The sequence below is a fragment of the Ursus maritimus genome, unplaced genomic scaffold (assembly GCF_017311325.1).
Source record: "Ursus maritimus isolate PB19 unplaced genomic scaffold, ASM1731132v1 scaffold_29, whole genome shotgun sequence".
Classification (NCBI taxonomy): domain Eukaryota; kingdom Metazoa; phylum Chordata; class Mammalia; order Carnivora; family Ursidae; genus Ursus; species Ursus maritimus.
Genome location: NW_024425452.1, coordinates 5,166,575 through 5,187,232, shown reverse-complemented (window position 1 = coordinate 5,187,232; position 20,658 = coordinate 5,166,575). Strand labels below are relative to the sequence as shown.

General features: G+C 46.1%; 1 protein-coding gene across 2 annotated transcripts in view; it reads left to right on the top strand.

The window, feature by feature from the left end:
• CLIC5 (chloride intracellular channel 5) overlaps nucleotides 1-20,658 on the top strand; it is a 102,613-nt gene that overhangs the window by 31,131 nt on the left and 50,824 nt on the right. The window lies entirely within an intron of this gene.

The window sequence follows — 20,658 nt, the reverse complement described above, 5'->3', positions numbered from 1 at the left end:
TTATTCTAGTGATCGTTGGTGAATGCTGAGGCCAGGACACTAAAAACTAATTCCGTGAGGTGATTCTCACAGATGCTAATCTTCAGCGGTAGGAGTGTTTCACTGGTGGCAGCCCAGCCTGATTCAAGACAAAGCAAAAGGTCAGAGGGTAGGTAGAGTGCCGGTAGCCCTTATCTGAACCTCCCTCATGTAGCTTTCCAGAGACACGCGCTGGATTCAAAGCTGCTTTCAGGTTTTGAGGAATTTATTTAGGTACTTGGGTCTTTAGGATAATAAATAATACCTCAGTGAGCTGGGAAAGAAAGCAATTTGTTCAGAAGGTCTCCCTTCCATTCAAAGGGTCACTTTGGACTGGAGAAAGGGAGGGTGTGTCCCTTCCCCTGACTCTCAAGTTTGGTTTCCAGTCAGTACATATAATACTTTACCTTTGTCCCTGGTCCATACAGCACTGTGAGGTATGAAGGGAAGGTTCTATCCTAATTTTATGAATAAGGAGACCAAGGCTCAGAGGAAGTGAATGACTCATCCAAGGTCATATTCCAGCGAAGGATGGAACCAGGGCTAGAATTTGGGTGGTCTAACCAGACCCAAGGTTCATCCCACTCTGCTGTGTGCTTTCTTCAGACCCCAGTGCTAGGCTCTTTGGGAAGGCCGACCCACACCCCTGTCATAATTCTCCTCTATCCCAGGCACCCGGTACAGAGGTTCTTAAAGTGTGGCTGCTAGACCAGAATCATCACCTACAAACTTGTTAGAAATACAAGTTCTTGGGCTCCATGTAGACCTGCCATGTTTGAACAAGTCTTCCAGATGGCTCCGAGGCATGCTAAAGTTTGAGAACCACCGTTGTAGACGTTTTCCATAGATACTGTTGAATGAATATGTCCTAGAATTCCCACAGACTTCCATGAACATATTTGAAATGTCGAAGAACTCCCATTTATGTTTTTATTTGAAACATTCCAGTGACTTCTCAGGAACCACTCCTTATTAACCAATTCCCAGTCAGAAGGGAGGATTTTATCACACCGTGACGAGGAGGCCCGACATGGCATTCCTGAACGTGGAAAGCATAGAGAGGAAAGAAGGCACCAGGGGGTGGAAACAGCAGCCCAGACGTAAGATCATAATATAAGGACTGTTAACTGAGCTGTCAGTTTGCACCCTTAAGTACTTTACAGGCACTATCTTATTAAAGCCTCACCACAACTAGAGGAGGTATGTACCACACTGCGTCCCCACTTTACAGATGAGCACAGCAAGGCCAGGAAACTTGCCCAGGATTACAAAGCTAGTAAGTGCGACAGCCTGGTAAGATCCCAAAGCCCAGGGGCTTACCTGCTCCTGTATTTTGCCTCTCATGCTCTGCGTCTTCCAGAGGCAAGCATGAGCACCGAGCAAGCTACAGGGAAAATGTTGAGTGGAGACTCAGTGGGTGTCCCTTGCCCCTAGAATAGCGCTTAGCGCATTGTTGATGCCTGATATTGGCGTAGAGAATGATGACGGGAACTATCTGCATGATAATTCTAATAGGAGTGGGTGGAAAATGCTTGCCAGGGAGGGTGGGATCTGAGTTGGCATTGGAAAACAGAGATGTAGGGAAAAGGCATTCCAGAAGAGACGAAGGGCGCAAAGGATAAGTGCAGCAAACGGAGCTTCAACAGATGTGGTGGGCTGGCCGTTGCCTCGGGGGCGTGGGGAGGGCGAGGAAGGGGTCCTGACAGGGAACTGTTGATAAAGCTGGAAAGAGAGGGTGGGAGCTTTGAGGGCAGCCCGAGGAGGTTGAAGTTTATTCTGTTACCGGTGAAAGGTTGTTGGAGGGTGGTCAGGATGGGCTCCAAAAGGCCAAAGAAATAGTTGAGGGTGTTCTAGCATATCTGTTTATTATTTTTAATTTTACATACGACAGAGGGAAGTTGGCTGGACTAGAGATCTGGAGGAGTTTACTGGGAGGGCAACAAGAAAATCATCTTTCCCTATTTTGATTCATAACTATTTGCATGCAGTCATTGTAACTGCAATATGCCTGTCACTAAAGCCTGCAGAGGCATTTGATAAAAATGAGGTTATATCGTTTACTGTAAGAAGCCTGATGTACTGTCCTAGCAAAGAGGGAGGCAAAATCCAAAAGACCATGGAGCCAAAAATGAAGACTGGAGAAGTTGCTGTGATCTCTCTTATTCCAGGGTAGAATGAAAGCAATTACCCAATCCATTTATTTAAAATAAATATTTATCACAAAAATTTATTATAGGTCCTCATAGAGCTTCAACAGGGCTTCTTTGCAAAAGACAAAGCCCTAAAAGGAAGTGATTTCCTCTTTTGATATGTGGGCAGTTTTGTTCGAACTACACTGCCATTCAGCAGTGAAAATCAGGCAAAAACGGCAAAAACAATAAGCACCTTGCAGGCCCACAGCACACATGAGACCCACCCCTAGAGAGAATGTTCAACAATACCCCTTTGTTATTGTTGTTATTTTCCTGACTAGCTGCCTGTTACCTGTTCTGGTTATTTTAGGAAAACACATAGGTCTGAGCCATTACGATGTCCATCCCCCATTTCAACAGAGTCTGGAGTGATTATTAATACTGAAAACCACTGGATTCGATCCAATGAAGGATACATTGTAGTGTTTTTAAATAGAAAAGGGATCACCCACTCCCTCCAGAATAATACATAAGAATCCAACGACTCATTCTTTTAAAATAGCTGTATACTATTCCATAATCTGGCCCCAGGGTTCTGTAATCAACCAGTTGGCTATTGGTGGACATATGTTTACAGTATTCTGCTTTTGAGTATCAAATATTAGTGATTATGAAAGGACACCTTATTTATAGAGTTTAGCTGACTTTATGTATGTTGGCATGTTGGTTGGCAAAGAAACCTTTTCTCTGCATTATATAGGCAGAAGCCGTGAGGCAGATAATGTTTCTGTTTATTTTTATTTTTTTTAAGAGTTAGCCGCAACATACTGGCTTTCTTATATTTTTGCAACTTTTTTTTTTAAAGATTAATTTACTTAAGATAGAAAGAGAGCAGGGGGGTGGGAAGGGACAGAGGGAGAGAGAGAAACTCAAGCAAACTCTGCACTAAGCCAGAGCCCAATGCAAGCCTCGATCGCATCACCCATAGATCAGACCTGAGCCAAAACGAAGAGCCGGAAGTTTTAACCGATGGCACCACCCAGGCCTCCGTATTTTTGCAACTTTCTATGCAAGTTTTCTATGCACTGGGGCTTGCAGGCCTGTAGCCAGCCAAGCCAGTGCATTGTACCATGATGGGCGCTGGAAGCGCGCAGTGTGGAGCCTTCAGAAAGCTCCATTCATTGACCACAACATGTCAGTTTCAGTAACTTAACCTCTCAGGCGAGGGTCCAACAGCTGACCGGTTCCACAGGTAGAGGCAGGTGACTTCAGGCCCCTTCAGGATGGGGACTGCACAGGGTGACTCCGTTCGATGCTTCTAGGCTCTGTGGGCTCCTCACGGACAAGCCACATCATGGAATTTCAATAAATAATGTAACCCCGGCTCCGGTTTCAGCCTCGGTGTTCACTTTCAGCACCAGGCTGCCATTGTTATTTGCAAGCAGGCCCCTCCTCTGCACGAGGTATGGAAATTTGGCTGAGATTCACTGACATTTTGAGAACATGGGAGGGCCAGATTACTGTGTGCAGGAGTAGAGATTTTTTTTTTTTTCTAAATAGGAGCAATGTGAAATCCAGATGTGCAAGGATGTACTTTTTAAAATAAAAAAGAAAACCTGGTTATCACTGACCTAACATGTTCGCCTTGTTGCCCTATGAGGCCCTTGTCTTCCAAAGGTGCTGAATACCAGCCTTCTCAAATACCAATAGGGGCAAATCACCTAGAGATCTTGTTAAAAATGCAGACCGTGATTCAGTAGGTCTGGGGTAGGGCCTGAGAATCTCTATTTCTACCAAGAATCTACATTCCCAAGGAATGCTGACATTGCTGGGCTGTGGACCTACATTGAGTAGCAAGGCTACAGACAACCTAGAATTTGCTCCTATCAAGAAAAGTTGTTTCCCTTAGGGCCACTGCTGGGAATTCTCAGGGAGAGATAAAACACTCTTTTTTTTTTTTTAATTTTAATGTTTTTTTTTTTATCATATTATGTTAGTCACCATATAGTACATCCCTGGTTTCCGATGTAAAGTTTGATGATTCATTAGTTGCGTATAACACCCAGTGCACCATGCAATATGTGCCCTCCTTACTACCCATCACCAGTCTATCCCATTCCCCCACCCCCTCCCCTCTGAAGCCCTCAGTTTGTTTCTCAGAGTCCACAGTCTCTCATGCTTCATTCCCCCTTCTGATTACCCCCCTTTCTTTATCCCTTTCTTCCCCTACCGACCTTCCTAGTTCTTATGTTCCATAGATGAGAGAAATCATATGATAATTGTCTTTCTCTGCTTGACTTATTTCACTTAGCATTATCTCCTCCAGTGCCATCCATGTTGCAGCAAATGTTGAGAACTGGTAATATTCCATTGTATATATGGACCACAACTTCTTAATCCAGTCATCTGTTGAAGGGCATCTCGGTCCTTTAGCTGTTGTGGACAATGCTGCTATGAACATTGGGGTGCATATGGCCCTTCTCTTCACTACGTCTGTCTCTTTGGGGTAAATACCCAGTAGTGCAATGGCTGGGTCATAGGGTAGCTCAATTTTTAACTTTTTAAGGGAACTCCACACTGTTTTCCAGAGTGGCTGTACCAACTTGCATTCCCACCAACAATGTAGGAGGGATCCCCTTTCTCCACATCCTCTCCAGCAATTGTTGTTTCCTGCCTTGTCAATTTTTGCATTCTAACTGGCATAAGGTGGTATCTTAGTGTGGTTTTGATTTGAATTTCCCTGATGGCTAATGATTTTGAACATTTTTTCATGTGTTTGTTAGCCATTTGTATGTCATCATTGGAAAAGTGTCTGTTCATATCTTCTGCCCATTTTATGATTTGATTATTTGTTTCTCACGTATTGAGTTTGAGAAGTTCTTTGTAGATCTTGGATACCAGTCCTTTATCTGTAGTGTCATTTGCAAATATATTCTCCCATTCCGTGGGCTGCCTCTTAGTTCTTTTGACTGTTTCCTTGGCTGTGCAGAAGCTTTTTATCTTGATGAAGTCCCACAAGTTCATTTTATCTTTTGTTTCTCTTGCCTTTGGAGATGTGTCATGAAAAAGGTTGCTTTGGCCGATGTCGTGAGATGAAACTCTCTTATTTTATTTTATTTTTTAAGATTTATTTATTAGGGGGAGGGGCAGGAGGAGAGAGAGAATCTCAGGCCAACTCCGCACCGAGCATGGAGCCCCACGCTGGGCTCAGTCTTACGACCCTGCGGTCATGACCTGAGCAGAAACCGAGAGTCAGACGCTCAACGAACTGAGCCACCCAGGCGCCCTGGAGTGGGAAAGCACTCTTGATGGGACTTGGTTGAGGAATGGGTTTATGTTCGTTTCCTAAGACGTGGTGTGCTAGCTCTGATGTCAATCTACTGGCAAAGAAAGAAGGGACGTGGGCTGGCGGTGCTCCTGTTGGGCCACAGCCTTCCAGCGCGCGGACACGTGCGTTACCCCCATTTGAGCCTCACCGAGAATTTGGGAAGCACCTGGGCAGCTGTTGTCATTCCCAGTTACAGATGAGGGACAGAGCTTTGAGGCCAACGCAAGCATCTCTCTCTCCTCCACTGTCCCCCCTCCATGGGAGACAGGATTGAGAGAAGAAACGCCTCGCTTACAGTTAGTTATGTACTGCAGACCGAAGTCCCAGATGCTCAAATTTGTTTCGAAGGCCTCGTTTCTCTTCAACCCCAAGGTCTTTCCCTGAGGTGGTGGTATTTGCATGCAAACTACATTTTGAACAATTAGAATGAATATGTCTGGCCCTGAACTTATCACAAGACCCAGAAGAGAACAATAGGACAGGGTCTGTTTTATGACTTAGTAGAAAGAATCCCATTAAAAAAAGATCTGATAAGAGCTATTTGGGAGAACACAGGAGGAAATTAAGCTGCTCATTTTAGCTGTGTCCTCTTGCTTCTGCCTCTTCTGCGGTCTTCTGCTCTCTGTGGACAAGTGTCTGCAGAGTCCCATCTAAGGTTGGCATTATAGATAAGACATGTGATCCCCAAACGATGCTGATATTCCATCCCACCGATCTTAGTTGAGGCCTCAGAATTGTCTACATTATGCTTCTGGCATCCTCTTCAATACTTGAGAGATGAAATGCAAGTTGAATCGCCTTTGCCGTTCCTGAGCCTCCATCAAAAGATAATTTGAAGGGGACTCCTCCTAAACATTTGATAGAATTCGGAAATCCATCTGCTATTTTTGAAGGCCAATGCTTGGCATCACCCATTCTAAACATAGTCCAACCATAGTGGGATTTCTTCCTTACGTAGAGCTCGCAAGTGAAGCTATTGTGACTGGCTCATTGAGCTTAAAATGGTAGGCATGGTTGAGGGTTGGTCTAGAGGTCAGGACCATAGTAGGATTTTTTTTTTAAAGATTTTATGTACAAGAGCACAAGCAGAAGGAGCAGCAGGTAGAGGGAAAGGGAGAAGCAGTCTCCCTGCTGAGCAGAGAGCCCGATGTGGGGCTCAATCCCAGGACCCTGAGATCATGACCAGAGCCAAAGGCAGATGCTTAACCGGCTGAGCCACCCAGGCGCCCCCACAGTGCGATTTTTAACAACCACATGCAGCTACTTTATTTGGTGACTTCAAACTAACGGAGATACAAATGATATGCTTTGGTGACTGTTGGCATCATCTTACGTTACGTAAGTTTCTACTCCAAGTCTATGGATGGGGCAATTTCTGTTAGAGCTGGAAACACACTTTCATATCACGTGATATACCAAGTGGCTGATTTTGAGGGGTCCTTTCTGTGGATCCCAGTAATAGAATGCGGGAGCAAAAACAGGGTTTTTTGGTGCTTGTGAATTTCAGTAATCCAAGAGCCTCATGCTAAATTCTGAGACTGGCAGAAAGGACCCAGGGGGGGAGAAAAATTCTTGCACCTCACTTGTTTTGGAATCATTCGGGGGGAGTTTTGTATCCTTATAAAGGCCAATTTCAGTTTTTCCTCCGAGGCATGAAATGGAGAATTTATATGACCGTTCTTCATAAGCAAGGGCCATTTCCAACTTTTTTTGAGCCCAAGTAAGATTGCTGAGTGAGTGAGCCAAAGCAGAGCTGGACATTATGCAGTCATCCCTTCACTTCGCAGGCGAGGAGGCAGAAGGCCACACTGAGGCGGTCACTTGCTCCAGGACACATTTATCTTGCAGGACATCCGGGGCCAGCACACACGTCTCCCAACTGCCGCTGGCCAGACAGAAAGCAGGGTGGGCGATCTGTCTTTTGTAACGGTAGAACTTGTGAAAGAAAATATTGTAGGTCTTGGAAAAATTCCCTCTCTGCATGGAAACACAAGACTTCATCTCTCAGGTTGGGGCTTCCTGGGTGATGGCCTGGACTGTTATGTGTGGTATAATTACTGGGGTGAATTTATTTATTTTTTTTATGGGAGTACAATAAATAGAACATTTCCTGCCTTGGTCTGCCATTTGGAAAAGCTTTTCATTTCCCCTCTGGGCTTCGGGGATTACAAAAGACAGACTTCTTTTCAATTAGAGCTCAGGCTGAGCCTGAACGTAGGTAGGTACGACTCAGCCAGGAGCGAGCTCAGAGTGATTTCTTTTTCAAGGCAGAGAAGATGAAATGGGGTCTCCTTGACACCAAACCTGGCTCAGCTTCTGTGTCTGTAGCCGTGAGGTTGTTTTGAAAAAGCGGAAGATAACAATCATCCAGGACTCCAGTCTTCACGGGACATTCTGTAGGATCTGGAAAGGAATTCGCTGGGTGGTCTTGTGGATAGGAGGCACCGGCTGATGGGAACCTTTCTTTTCTTTTTTTTTTTTTAATTAAAGATTTTATTTATTTATTTGACAGAGATAGAGACAGCCAGCGAGAGAGGGAACACAAGCAGGGGGAGTGGGAGAGGAAGAAGCAGGCTCATAGCGGAGGAGCCTGATGTGGGGCTCGATCCCATAACGCCGGGATCATGCCCTGAGCCGAAGGCAGACGCTTAACCGCTGTGCCACCCAGGCGCCCCTGATGGGAACCTTTCTGTATTGCTCGGTGGCACGGAAGACTTTTTCCAGACTGTGTCTTTTAGTGTAGTGGTGGGGGGCGGTGTGCGGGAGGAAGGAGGGACAGGCCCAGAGGGCAGAGTCACAGCGAAGTCAACTGATGTGTTGAAGGCTTGCTCTCCGCCAGGCTCTGGGCTCCCATGACACCAGTGTGATCTCTCTGGATCCTTCTAGTCATCCCCTGAGGGAGAAGCAGCGTGTGGAAGTGGGGTTTAGCCATACAGCTTCTCCCCTACACTCCCCCTGCGGGCTCAGGCCCTTCGTCAGGAGTCTGGCTTCTTGTCTTTACCCTGAGTGAATCCCGCACATTAAAGTGGAATAAACCTTAGCTAGATTCTGTATCCTACAATAATCAGAATTTTCCCTCCTCCAACTTCAGTATTTTACTCTTTTAAGAGAGTCAAATGACAGGTAAGCCAGGGCTAGCAGGAACCCCCTCTAGAGATGGATTTTTGGCAGGATTCAGTGCTCCCAGCTCCTGTGATTATGTCTGAAGTACTTACGCTGATGATTTTGACTGAGATTTCAACAGTCTCCACTCTCCTGCTAACTCCACCCCACAGGTGACAAGTCACGCGCGCTTTCTAGACCTCGGTCGGCCTCATCTGAGAAACGAAGGTGTTGGACGTGGCTTGAGGGATCTGGGTTGGATTGAGGGTGGGGCAGCCTTCCAACAGGAAAGCGTCTGCAATGGCTTTCTGAGCTATCTTGCTGAGAACACTCTGGAAAGGTGTTAAAGGAAAATCCTGGGAAGGCAAACCCTTGAAGGAGCCTGTAAAGGCTGCGGCCCCAGAGTGAAACCTGCCTGCCTTTCAGGGTGGAGGGCCAGCCCGCAAGCTCCGTCCCCTCAGCGAACGTTCACGGAGCCCGAGTCAGGAGCCAGCGTGGTTCTGGGATCTGGGGGTCGTGCTGGCTCACAGGATCTCTATTCAGCCAGTAGAATTCTGAGCTGCAGGGAGAAGATTCACTGATATGTGCTTTTTCCGAGCCACATTTTGGCCCTATTTTAGAGTGTCTTTCAAGATCATCTTTTTTAATTTATACACTTTATAAATAATAAAACTAAGGCTCAGGGAAGGGGGGGAAATTACTTACACAAGATCACACAGTTATTTGAGCCCGAAGTAGGTCTGGAACACAGGACTTCTAATCCTCTGCTTTCTATTACACTCCCCTCTTTTGATTAAAGGGCTACCCAGGGAACTCAGTTCGCCCAGACATCCTCCATACACTCTGGCTAGGGGCTTGCCGCAAGCTACTAGTCCACATTCATAGCACTCGTATCAAAGGCAAAGTTAAACATTCCTGTAGTCTCCCACCCCCAGATTAATTAAAAAGGAATGTGTTTTGTTTTTAAGTCTTGCCTTTCCCCACTAGCCTTGAAGTAATTTTAAATAGAGTATTTTAAATGGAAATTAAAGCAGCCCTGTGACAAGAAGTGCTTCCTTTGGACCGGGCACCCATTATAGAACCCTTGTAAGTTGCAGAGGTTAAGAATTGACTGGACCTCACATAGGATTTAATATGGAAAAGCCCATGTGTCTGGTTTCCAGACTCCTGTTGGAAGTTGGGAGGCTACTGTGACCATTCTTCCTTCTCTCCCCGTTCCTTAGTCCCCCGGCAGATGCCTGAAACCCTACCACTAAAGCTCTATCCCTTCTGCTTATACCTGGTCCACAATCAATGCCAAACAATTAAGCAGAATTCATCCCTAAATTCGAATGCTTTCAGAGTTGGCTTTGAGAAATGGAAGTGGGGAAGACGCCATGTTGGCCAAGGGGGGCCAAAGGGGTCAGGGACCAGTGAAGGCAGGAAAAGCAGACCCAGGGGACATAGGGACTCCCAGAGGACAGGCTTCTTGACTGCTTTGTAGCCTTGCCTGTGATTGAGCCAGCTCAATCCTAGACTGGAGGAAGAAAGGAAGCCCTGGTGGTTTTCCCTGATACAGCACGAAGGACAAGACTACCTGCTTACGGTGCCCTACACACCCCACACTGTGTAATCAAGCCTCCAGACCTGTGCCTCTGTAGTCACTTCTGCTCCCATGTCCTCACCCACCGTTATGCTTGAATGAATCCTCTTGCCTTTAGACTCATATCATGAGTCTACCCCGAAGACCTTCCCTGAGCTCTTCGTGTCCCCACTCTACCCATGCTCTGTCATTACTCCACCTCACTTAGGACCTGGACATCATCTCCTTGTCTTTTGGTGCCTCTGTGTGGGCCAGCTTTTCAAGGAGAGGGACTGGTTCTCATTTGTCTGCGAACCCACAGGCTCTGCACTGAGCAGGCGATCAGCGAAGATGCTTGTCCGGCTGCGTGGACCCACCTTGCACAAGGTGACCGCATATGGTTCAGGATGGGGCTAAAGCCTCCTAGAGCTCCACACAGCCAGGAAAGCTGAACTAGGACTTGATGGGGTCCCTCCTGTAGAAGAGGCGGAATGTCTAGCCATTGCTGGCTAGAGGACAGGGCCTGGGAAGAGAAAATATGGTTGAGCGTGTAGGACCATGTGACAGAGCTTGGGCCTGGTCCCAGTGCTGTCTGTCACCCTCAGGGAGGACCCACCTGCAGAGGTCATGAGCAATCTTATGTGGAAGTGCAACCACGGACATGAGTTGGCAAGTGAGGCTCCTGGCATTGTGGCTACATTGACTTGACTTCTCCAGACATCTTCCATCCAGAATATGCTGTCCATTCCTGGAACAGCTCGAAATGGTGCCGTTCTTTCAGAGCCTATGCAAGGACTCATGGCGGGGGGCACTGATAGAAGTGGGATGGGAGAAGGCAGGCTGTGATCTGAAGGCGTCTCCAGGACAGGAGTACCAGGAAGTAGGGAACAAAACAAGTAAGGAGTGCACCTGAGATTTCCCCGAGACTCTGATTCTGTGTGTTTGGGGTGGGCCTGGGGACCTCTTTTGTCAGTTTTCTTGCTTAATACATCCCTTAGGTGATTCTATTTTATATCCCTAACCGTGAGCACCTCTCGGTCGGAGGTGGCCAGGCCGGGTCGAACGTTGGACACCATTTGAAAATTTTGAGGGGGAAAAAAAAAGAGGTCTGAATCCTACCCCAGATTAATTAAATCAGAATATCTGAGAGCAGGCCCTGGGCATGGCATTTTTAGATGAGTATTAGACTTCTCAAGTTCTATAAACCCACTTTGCCGACATATTATAAAATCTTAATTTTGAAAAAAAATTTTCCCGAGGGTTCCAGATTGAAGTGAACTTATGTAATAAATCTCATGACTCAGATTTGATGTTAGTGGCATAAGCTTTTCATCTATCCTATTTGGGAGTTTGGGGTAGATGAGAGTGACTGAGCCCAACTGAGAGGCAGGATGGCAGATTTCATGATTTCTCCAAAGTCTTTCCAGACCAGCTGGTGGCGTTACGAGGCTGTGTTCCAAACTGCACATTCAGACAAAGAAAGGGGAAGGCGGGACGGGTAGTAATCAAGGGATCTCTGCTATCACAGGATCCCAAACGCCAGCATTTGTGGCAGAAGCAGAGCTCAATGTCAAGATACCCGTGTCTGATACGAAGATCATAGGAGTTGCAGCTTCATTCCGTGAATGGAGGGGAAATGGATTCACGGGCAAAAGCTGGAACTAGTTTCTCTAGGATCTCGAATAAAAAGAAAAAAGAGTTCAGGGAAGGAAAGCACCACTTTTGACAGTGGCTTACTTAAGTGGAAAACATGTTTCCTCCATTAGGATTGGTATTCTCTGGGGCAGGCTTAAGTGAGACCCATGTGGGAAGGAGTTCTGTTTATTTGAGGCTGTACATGTGTGTTGCTCTTTGGTTTCCTAGGCCTGGTATATTTCTTTGCTTTTCTTTTTTTTAAAGATTTTATTTATTTATTTGACAGAGAGAGAGACAGCCAGCGATAGAGGGAACACAAGCAGGGGGAGTGGGAGAGGAAGAAGCAGGCTCACCGCGGAGGAGCCTGATGTGGGGCTCGATCCCAGAACGCCGGGATCACGCCCTGAGCCGAAGGCAGACGCCCAACCGCTGTGCTACCCAGGCGCCCCAGGCCTGGTATATTTCTGATGTGGGAGAATTCCAGCTTTTAGCCTTCCTCATTCAAGCACTGAGAGCCATGGTCAAGTCCAAAAGAACAGCATGATGATCCCATAAATATTTGTAGCAGAGGTTCCCGGATAATGAGAAGACACACAGGCTTCCACTGGGCTTCAGTAGAAGATCAGCAGGAACCTGCCACAACCTGACCCTCACCTTCCTCCATCTACCTTCCTTGAGTTCTTGTCTTTGGCAACTGAACCACTTGAAAACAGTGCTTGAAGAACGTAGCTCGGCACAGAAACTCCATGACCTTATAGAGAGCAGACATGCTTACGCCTCTGATTGTACCCACAGCTCACCCAACACGCATACCTTTCCCTGTCTCCCCCGTGGTCAGTGTGACACTGCCCTCATTTAGGGACACTTTTCTAGGCAGCAGGCAGCGACCGTCGTTCCCCCTGTGTTTGCTTTCTCTACCGAATGGATTGCTTCGCACACAAGGTATCGTGGCATTTTTGTGCCGTCAAAGAGAGGCCTGCTGACTCTTTAGCGAGGCGTCTCTTCAGAGATGTTTGTCTTCAACGGTCATAAGGACTACAGCTGTAAGTTTATAAAGTGAACGTCTTGGGTTTCATACCTACTACCATTCAGTTGTAGATCAGCCCCGTGAGGTAAATATTTCTGCCCCCAATTCGCAGGTAAAGAACGTGAGGTTAAGCGTGTGTGTGTGTGTTACCTGCTGGGTAACGAACGTGGTGGCTTTCAATGACGAAGACATTGAAACTGCAGTTTGGCCAGGGCTTCGTGGGGATGACTCATCTGACTTCACTAGGCGTCATTTGGGGCAGCTCGAAGGCGGGGGCCGGCATCGTCCGAACTTGCACTCATTCCCGTGTCTGGTGGGTGATGCCACCTGTCCGCCGAGCACTCAGCTAGAACCGTCGGCTGAAGCACCGCACAAAGCCTCTTGCCGTGCTGTGAGGTCCTCATGACAGGTATCCCAGAGGAAGACAGAGCGTGCGGGCCCAGTCTCTATCACTTGTTATGACCTGGTCTCAGAAGTCACACCTTCGACATTCTACTGCTCACCTACGCAGCCATAAAGGCCCAGCCGATTTCAAGAGGAAGGCAGCTATGGACTCCGCCTCTGGAGCGTGTATGGACCTGGAAATGGTCCTGGAGCCACTTTGGGAGATAAAACCTGCCACCTACAGCAGCTCGACTTCAGGGCTGGAATCTGAACCCACGTCTGCCTGACTCTGCACCGTGCCCTTTATACGGTACTGCAGGGCTCTGGGAAGTCAAGGACACAAGCCTGTCTCTAGTGCAATGGGATTTAGTTGTTAAATATTATACTTGGGGCCAGCCGATCAGGAAGAGCCTAAGAGGTTTGGGTGTTGGGGCCTCCCGGGGCTTGGCGCAGGTGGGTGAGAGGAGAGTCACCCTGCCTCCCGAAGCACCGTGGAGGAACGTGAAGGATGGTACCAGGACCGTCAGACTTCTATTTCTTGAATGTCTCTTGCGTTCCTGGGGTTTCATAAAATAAAATACATACATATATAAATAAAACAAATCACCAAGACGCACTCAGGCTAATGGAAGACTTCCTAACTATCTTATTAGAAAGGGAGATTGTTTGGAGTTAAAAATATTAATGACAAAGAAAACTCTCTGACTTTTACTAATAAGGAAATCGCAGGTGTGTAAGAACTGGCAAACTATTCGATTGAAATGAGGCAAAGTCTAGAATGATGTAGAAGGGAATAAGAGCGCCTGGGAGACGGAACTCCCCGGGAAACATGGAGACAAGCAAGTCCTGTAGCGTTTCCACATGTTCTCTTTTCTTCTTTCTTCCTCTTTCCTTTTCCTTCTTCTCCTGTTTTAAGCTCAGGGCCTGAATAGCATGTTCTCGATCTAAGAGCCAGCATTACTGCTGACTTAGGGAGGAGAATCACGTTCTTGGGAGTAGAGGAGTGCTCCTGAGGGTATCAAGCACGGAGGGGGAGAGCGGCTCGCTGAGGGGGCAAAGGTCAGAAAGAGGAGGCTGTCGGCCAGAGAACATGAGGGTCAAATGTGGGGCCAACAGCAACAGCAGAGCATTAAGCCAAGTGTGGGCCCTTCTGAGCCCCCGGGCCTTGTGGATCCACATAGATGATGGGCCCGTGAAACCAGCCCAGCAGAGAGGAGGCACCCAGGGACAGGGAGGCTGCAGAAACCCGAGTTTTAAGAAGAAAGGATAATCGAAAGTTCTCACTACAAGAGAAAAGTCAAGTAGGAGTGAGTTACAAAGAAAGGAAAAAAAAAGAGAAGAATTGCTTAGGCCCAGAAAGTGATTGAAAGAGAATCGTTTTAAAAGAGGGCGTGAAATAGAAGTGTTCCTGGCAAGAGGTTTAAAAGAGACCCATTCATTTATTCAAACAGTGTGGGTACGCAAGAAGAGAAATAAGCCATGTAGGAGTGGAAAGAAGGGCTGGGAGAAGAGGCATTGGTGTGGGGCGGGAAAGGGCAGCTCTTCCTGAGAGTGTGTGGAGGAACAGGAGGAGAATACAGACTCGGTGTGGATTGACATAAAGCGCAGGGGAGGCTGAAGGACGCTCCCCAGAGGCCTCAAGCACAGCCATATATATTATGCAACACAGCAAACTGCAGGTGTCCTTGGGCCCCAAGCCACTATCAGTCCAGAGCAGTAACTCCTCAGGGTCGGAGTCACCCCTGGACCCTGCTCTCTTAGTCAGACACTGAACAGAGCAGCCTTCTGGGCATGGCACCCACAGGTGCCTTTGGGAGGGGATGTTTACATAACTATACGGAGCTGTTTATAAAACCATCTCGTGAGCTAAGGTGTTGATGACAGACACTGCATTGGTGGGTTACCTGTCTCAGCTAACACTTTTACGTTTACCTAGCATGATGTTTAATTTTTTGTGTCAACTTGGCTGGGCTGCGGTGCTCAGATATTTAGTCAAACATTGTTCTAGATAGTTCTGTGCTACAGGTATTTTTTTGGATGAGACTAACATTTATTTATTTTTTTTAAAGATTTTTTTAAAAAAATTATTTATTTGACAGAGAGAGACAGCCAGCGAGAGAGGGAACACAAGCAGGGGGAGTGGGAGAGGAAGAAGCAGGCTCCCTGCAGAACCGGGAGCCTGATGAGGGGCTCGATCCCAGAACGCCGGGATCACGCCCTGAGCCGAAGGCAGACGCTCAATGACTGAGCCACCCAGGCGCCCCTGGATGAGACTAACATTTAAGTTAGTTGAGTAAAGCAGATTACCTTCTGTAATGTGTGTGGGCCTCATTCAATTTGTTGAATGCCATACTAGAAAGACTGACTTCCCTGTGAGGAAGAGGGAATTCTACCAGCAGACTGCCTTTGGACTTGACCTGCAGCTTTTCCCTGGGTCTCCAACCTGATGACCTATGCCATCAGGTTATGGACTTGCCAAGCCTCTACAGTCATGTGAGCCAATCCCTTAAAATAATTATCTCTCTCTATCTATCCACATACCCCCCTCCCCACACACACATCCTATTGGTTCTTTTTTTTTTTTAAATTTATTAGAGAGAGAGAGTGAATGAGAGGGCATGAGTCGGGGGAGAGGTAGAGAGAGAGGAGGAAGCAGACTCCCCGCTGAGCCAGGAGCCTAATGCGGGGCTTGATCCCAGCACCCTGGGATCATGACCTAAACCGAAGGCAGACGCTTAACTGACTGAGCCACCTAGACAAACCACCAAGTCCTATCCCTGCTAACAGAAGGCTTACCAACCAAATTGTTACAGACCGTTTAGTATTTAAAAAATAGTCATAATATGGAATACTCACAAGGAGAAAATGGGCAGCTCCATCCAAATATTGTCATTATAAAGAAAAATTCTTTTTCGTGTAATGGGAATCAGTTTCGTGCTCTATAGATGAGTCATTTTATATCCAGAGAAAGTTCTCTTCATGGCCTTTGTCACCTTCCCTCTTTCCCAGAAGATAACAAGCAGCCTAGCATGGCAGAAAGCTACAAATCAGAAATCAGCAATTCTACCCCTGATTCTGTCATGGGACCAGGCTGTGCAGCCATAAACAAGTTGTTTAACTTTTCTGGGCTTGTTTTCTGACCAGTAAAATGAAACAGCTAGACCATATCTTCCCCTGAGTTCAGTCCTAGCTCCATTATTACAGAATTTTTATTTCTAAACTCTAAAAAAAATTGCCTAATCACTTGAGTCTTTGGGAATAAAAACTTTGGGGATAGGCCAAAGCAACAAAAAGTTGAATGTGTCATAAATGAACTTTCTAGAGAGAATTAGAATTGGAATTTCTGTCTTCTAGTACTTCACCTAGAACTTATCCTTGCTAGGTTGTTCAATGAATCAAACAGGGACACCTGGGTGGCTCAGTTGGTTAAGTGTGTGCCTTCGGCTCAGATCATGATCTCAGGGTCCTGGGATTGAGTCCCACATTGCGCTCCTTGCTCAGCAGGGAGCCTGCTTCTGTGTGTGTGTGCGTGTGTGTGTGTCTGTCTGTCTGTCTGTCAAATAAATGAATAAAATCTTAAAAAAAATAAATGAATCAAATAAAAAGCCTAAAGATCTTGCATTTTGAAATATCAGACATTTAAACATCTGTAGTACTCTGGGCCCAATCCAGAGAGAGAAACCACACAGTGAAACAAGGGAAGTTTAACATAAAGTATTAACCACGATAGAAGAGTAACCATAACATATATGAGAATTCTGGAGCTGTAGGAGAGTGGCTAATGAAGGGGTTCAACTCTCATTGGAGAAGTTATGGCCCCCCCAGCAAAAAAACAGAGAAGCTCACTGGTTTGGCCAGGCCCGAGCTGGTCTGGTGTTGTTTGGGCAAGCCATAGGCTACTGTCCAGAGCTCAGGTGGGGCACAGGCGGTCACCAATGGTGTCATATCCATACGTGGGAACCAGGTGTTAGCGGGAGCTGAAGGCCTTCAGGCCCCATGAAGCTTGCAAAGTAAGCATCACATATGTGACATCCCGATCAGAGACATGCTGTGTGCAGGCTACATGGGGGCTTTGGCTGCGTGTCAAGAGGGCTACAGAATGGTTATCACCAGCCTCTGGCTGCAAGGTGCCAGAGGGATCACCTTCTGGGCTGTGGCTGGGGCAGTCTCTGCTGGATGTCTTCACACCCACAGGGCTGACCCTCCACCCACACCAGAGACAGCAGAAGAGCTTCTTCCTCCTGCAGGCTCCTTCTAGTGCTCTCTCCTGAGAAAGACACCCTTGCTCACTGTAGAAATGCTGAAAGGAGTTTCCCCCCCTGTTCTCACAGAACGTTTCCTACAGCATGCGTTCGGAGCTGAGGGACATTGATAAATGACACATATCTGTCATCTGACCATTTCCCGCTATTCCTTCTTGGTTCCTCTCTGAAAAATTTTTTCCTCTTCCAGACCTTGGTCCCCCCAAATGACATTTGGACAATGAATCAGCTTCTTCTTGTCTGGAGGCAAAGCTCTATGTACCTGGTCCTTTCGTGGAGTGTCTTAAACCAGCAGTTCTCAAATGTCGTTCATGACCTCTTGGGGTCTCCAAGACCCTTTCTGGGATTCTGGGAGGTCACAACTATTTTCGAAAGAATATAATTTCTTCGTGGGGTTGAAATTTCATGAGTAAGGCTTCTGGTGTTTTAGCACAAATCCAGGCAGTGGTACAAACAGGACCAGGAGTCGCGTGCGTGCAGAAAAAAAAAGAAGCCAGTCTCGCTGATGAATGTCCTTGATGAAACAGTAAAAAGTATATAATGGAATAAAATCTCAACCCTTGGGTACATGTCTTTTAAACATTCTGGCTGATGAAATGCGAAATGCATGTAAAGCTGCTGGGCTGCATTCCGAAGTGCAGCGGTGGTCGGTGGTCGGAGGAAGAGCTCTTGCTGGCTTGAGTGGTGATCCGAGCCAGCCGCTTCTCTCACGGAGCGGGGTTTTTACTTGAAATAGCAAGTGGCAGACAAACTATGGCTTTTCAGGCTTGGTATTTGCCGGGCATTTTCTGGAAAATCCATGAAATGAGCTTGTCATCTCAAAGCTAACAACGGACAGTATTTATTGTCTATGATCAAATACAAGCTTTCAAGAGAAAATTAGAATATTGGGAAACAGATACCTGCCCCCATGCACTTGACAGCGTCTCTTTGACTTCTCTGATGAGCTTAGTGGTGATATTACTGAATGAAATATTTTGACATTGTAGACATGTATCAGCATTTGGGAGATCAGCATAACTCAGTGAAATGCTGTTTTCCAAATGACGAATTTGTGATGTTAAAAAATCCTTCCTGGGTGGATGATCCATTCATAGTGTGAGATAGATGAATGGGTTTTAGTGGAACAGAAGAACTTGGCTGATAGGGTTTCAAATTCCACCTACCAACTAGGTTTTAAGAAACTACCACTTGAGTTTCGGTATGGTATTAAAGAAAAATGCCCACGATTATCTGAAAAAGCTATTAAATTACTCCTCCCTTTTCCAACTACGTATCTGAGTGAGGCCAGATTTTCTTTTTATACTTCAACCAAAAAGCAAAAGATTGAATGCAGAAAGAAGGCAGCTTTTATTAAGTCAGACATTAAAGATTTCGCAAAAATACAAAACAATGCCACTCTTCTCACTCAATTTTTTTAAAGAATATACTTCCTTTATATTAGAGTATTATTTTTGTTAACATACAATATGTTTATCATCGCTATTGTTATATTTAAATGAATACGTAAATAAAGATTTAAAATATTTGTTAGCTTTCATTTATAATACAGTAAATACAAAAAGCTCTTTGGGATTCTCAACGATCTTTAAAAAAGTACATAGAATTCTGAGACCAAAATATTTGAGGATTGCTGTCTTAAATAAATCGCCATTAGTCTCTTGAATTCACAAAATTATAGGAATTTATAAGCGCAGTGGTGGAGGCCAAGAGAGATAGGTAACTTCATTTCTCAAGGTCACACAGTGAATCGGAGGCAGAGATGGGTCGAGACCCATGAACTGCAGCTATCGTGTGTTATACAACCCAAACTTCTTCCCCGGGACACTCTTCAGAGTGCCAACGTCATGGTTTTGAGATACTCAAGCCATAGATAGGGAGCGATATCATTCTCCCCTCACCACGCATCCGCTCAAACAGCAACGGGTACCAACTAAGATTCAGGCCCCTGTGCTTGGTGCTGCTGAGGGCAAAGTACGTAACACATGGCCCGTGTGTGTGTGTGTGTGGGGGGTAACCAAGCTCACCATTTAGAGGGAGAGACTACATGAAAGGCAATATCTCATAGCATACGATACGACTATCATGTAATGTATATTCATACAACCTATATAATTCTAGTATGCTATTACTATCATATGCAATATTATATATTATATAAGCTTTATTATGTCTATAGCATACAATACGGTAGAGTACAAGTTCTAGTGAGAACATTTACTATATCTAGGAAAGGGGAAGTACTTTGGGGTCACAGTTGGCTGGCAATTTTGTCCATGGGCGTTAAGGCCCGTGGCAAAGCAGAACTGTGAACTTGGGAAGTCTGCCAATCAACTGTATACTGTGCTCCTTCTGACACTTCCTGGCTTGTGTTTGTTTCCGAGGGCTGTCATACCAAATCACCATAAACTTGGGTGGTTTTTCACACACACAGAAGTTTATTCTGGAAGCGAGAATTTGGACACTAAGGTGTCAGCAAGGCCATGCTCTCTCCAGAGGCTCTAGGGAAGGCTTCTCTTCCTCATCTCTTCTAGTTTCTGGTGTTTCTGGCGATCCTTGGTGTTCCTTGCCTTGTAGATACAGGACTCCAATTTCTACCTCTGTCTTCACACGAGCTTCTCTCTTGCAGGTCTGTGTCCAAATTGTTCTCTTCTTATGAGGACATCAGTCATATTTAGGGCCTACCCTAATCCAATATGACCTCATCTTAACTTGATTACATCTGCAGAGACCCAAATAAGGTCACACTTACGGGTTCTGGAAAGACATGAATTCATGTGTGTGGGAGGCATTATTTAACCTGGAACACTGCTTGTGTGCCTACCCTCAGCCCTCATTGTCCACAGCCTCTTCTCCATCCCTCACATTTTCCCTCACACTTTTCAGGGCCTGAGGTCCCGTTGAGCCTCACCTGGCCATTCTCTGTTGGTGTTCTGAGGGGTTGCCACAAGCTCCCTTCATTTGACCCATGAGTTTAACTAAGGGCTTCTCTGGGCCACATAACTGGTGAGTTGTGAAGGAGAAAAGAAAGAAGCTGAACAACTCAACAGTAAAAAAACCCAACAAAACGAATACCTCATTAAAAAATGGGCTAAGGACTTGAATAGACATTTCTCCAAAGGAGACGTAAGTAGCCAACAGGTATATGAAAGAATCTCAGTGTCACTCATCAGGGAAGTGCAGATCAAAACCACAACGAGGGGCACCTG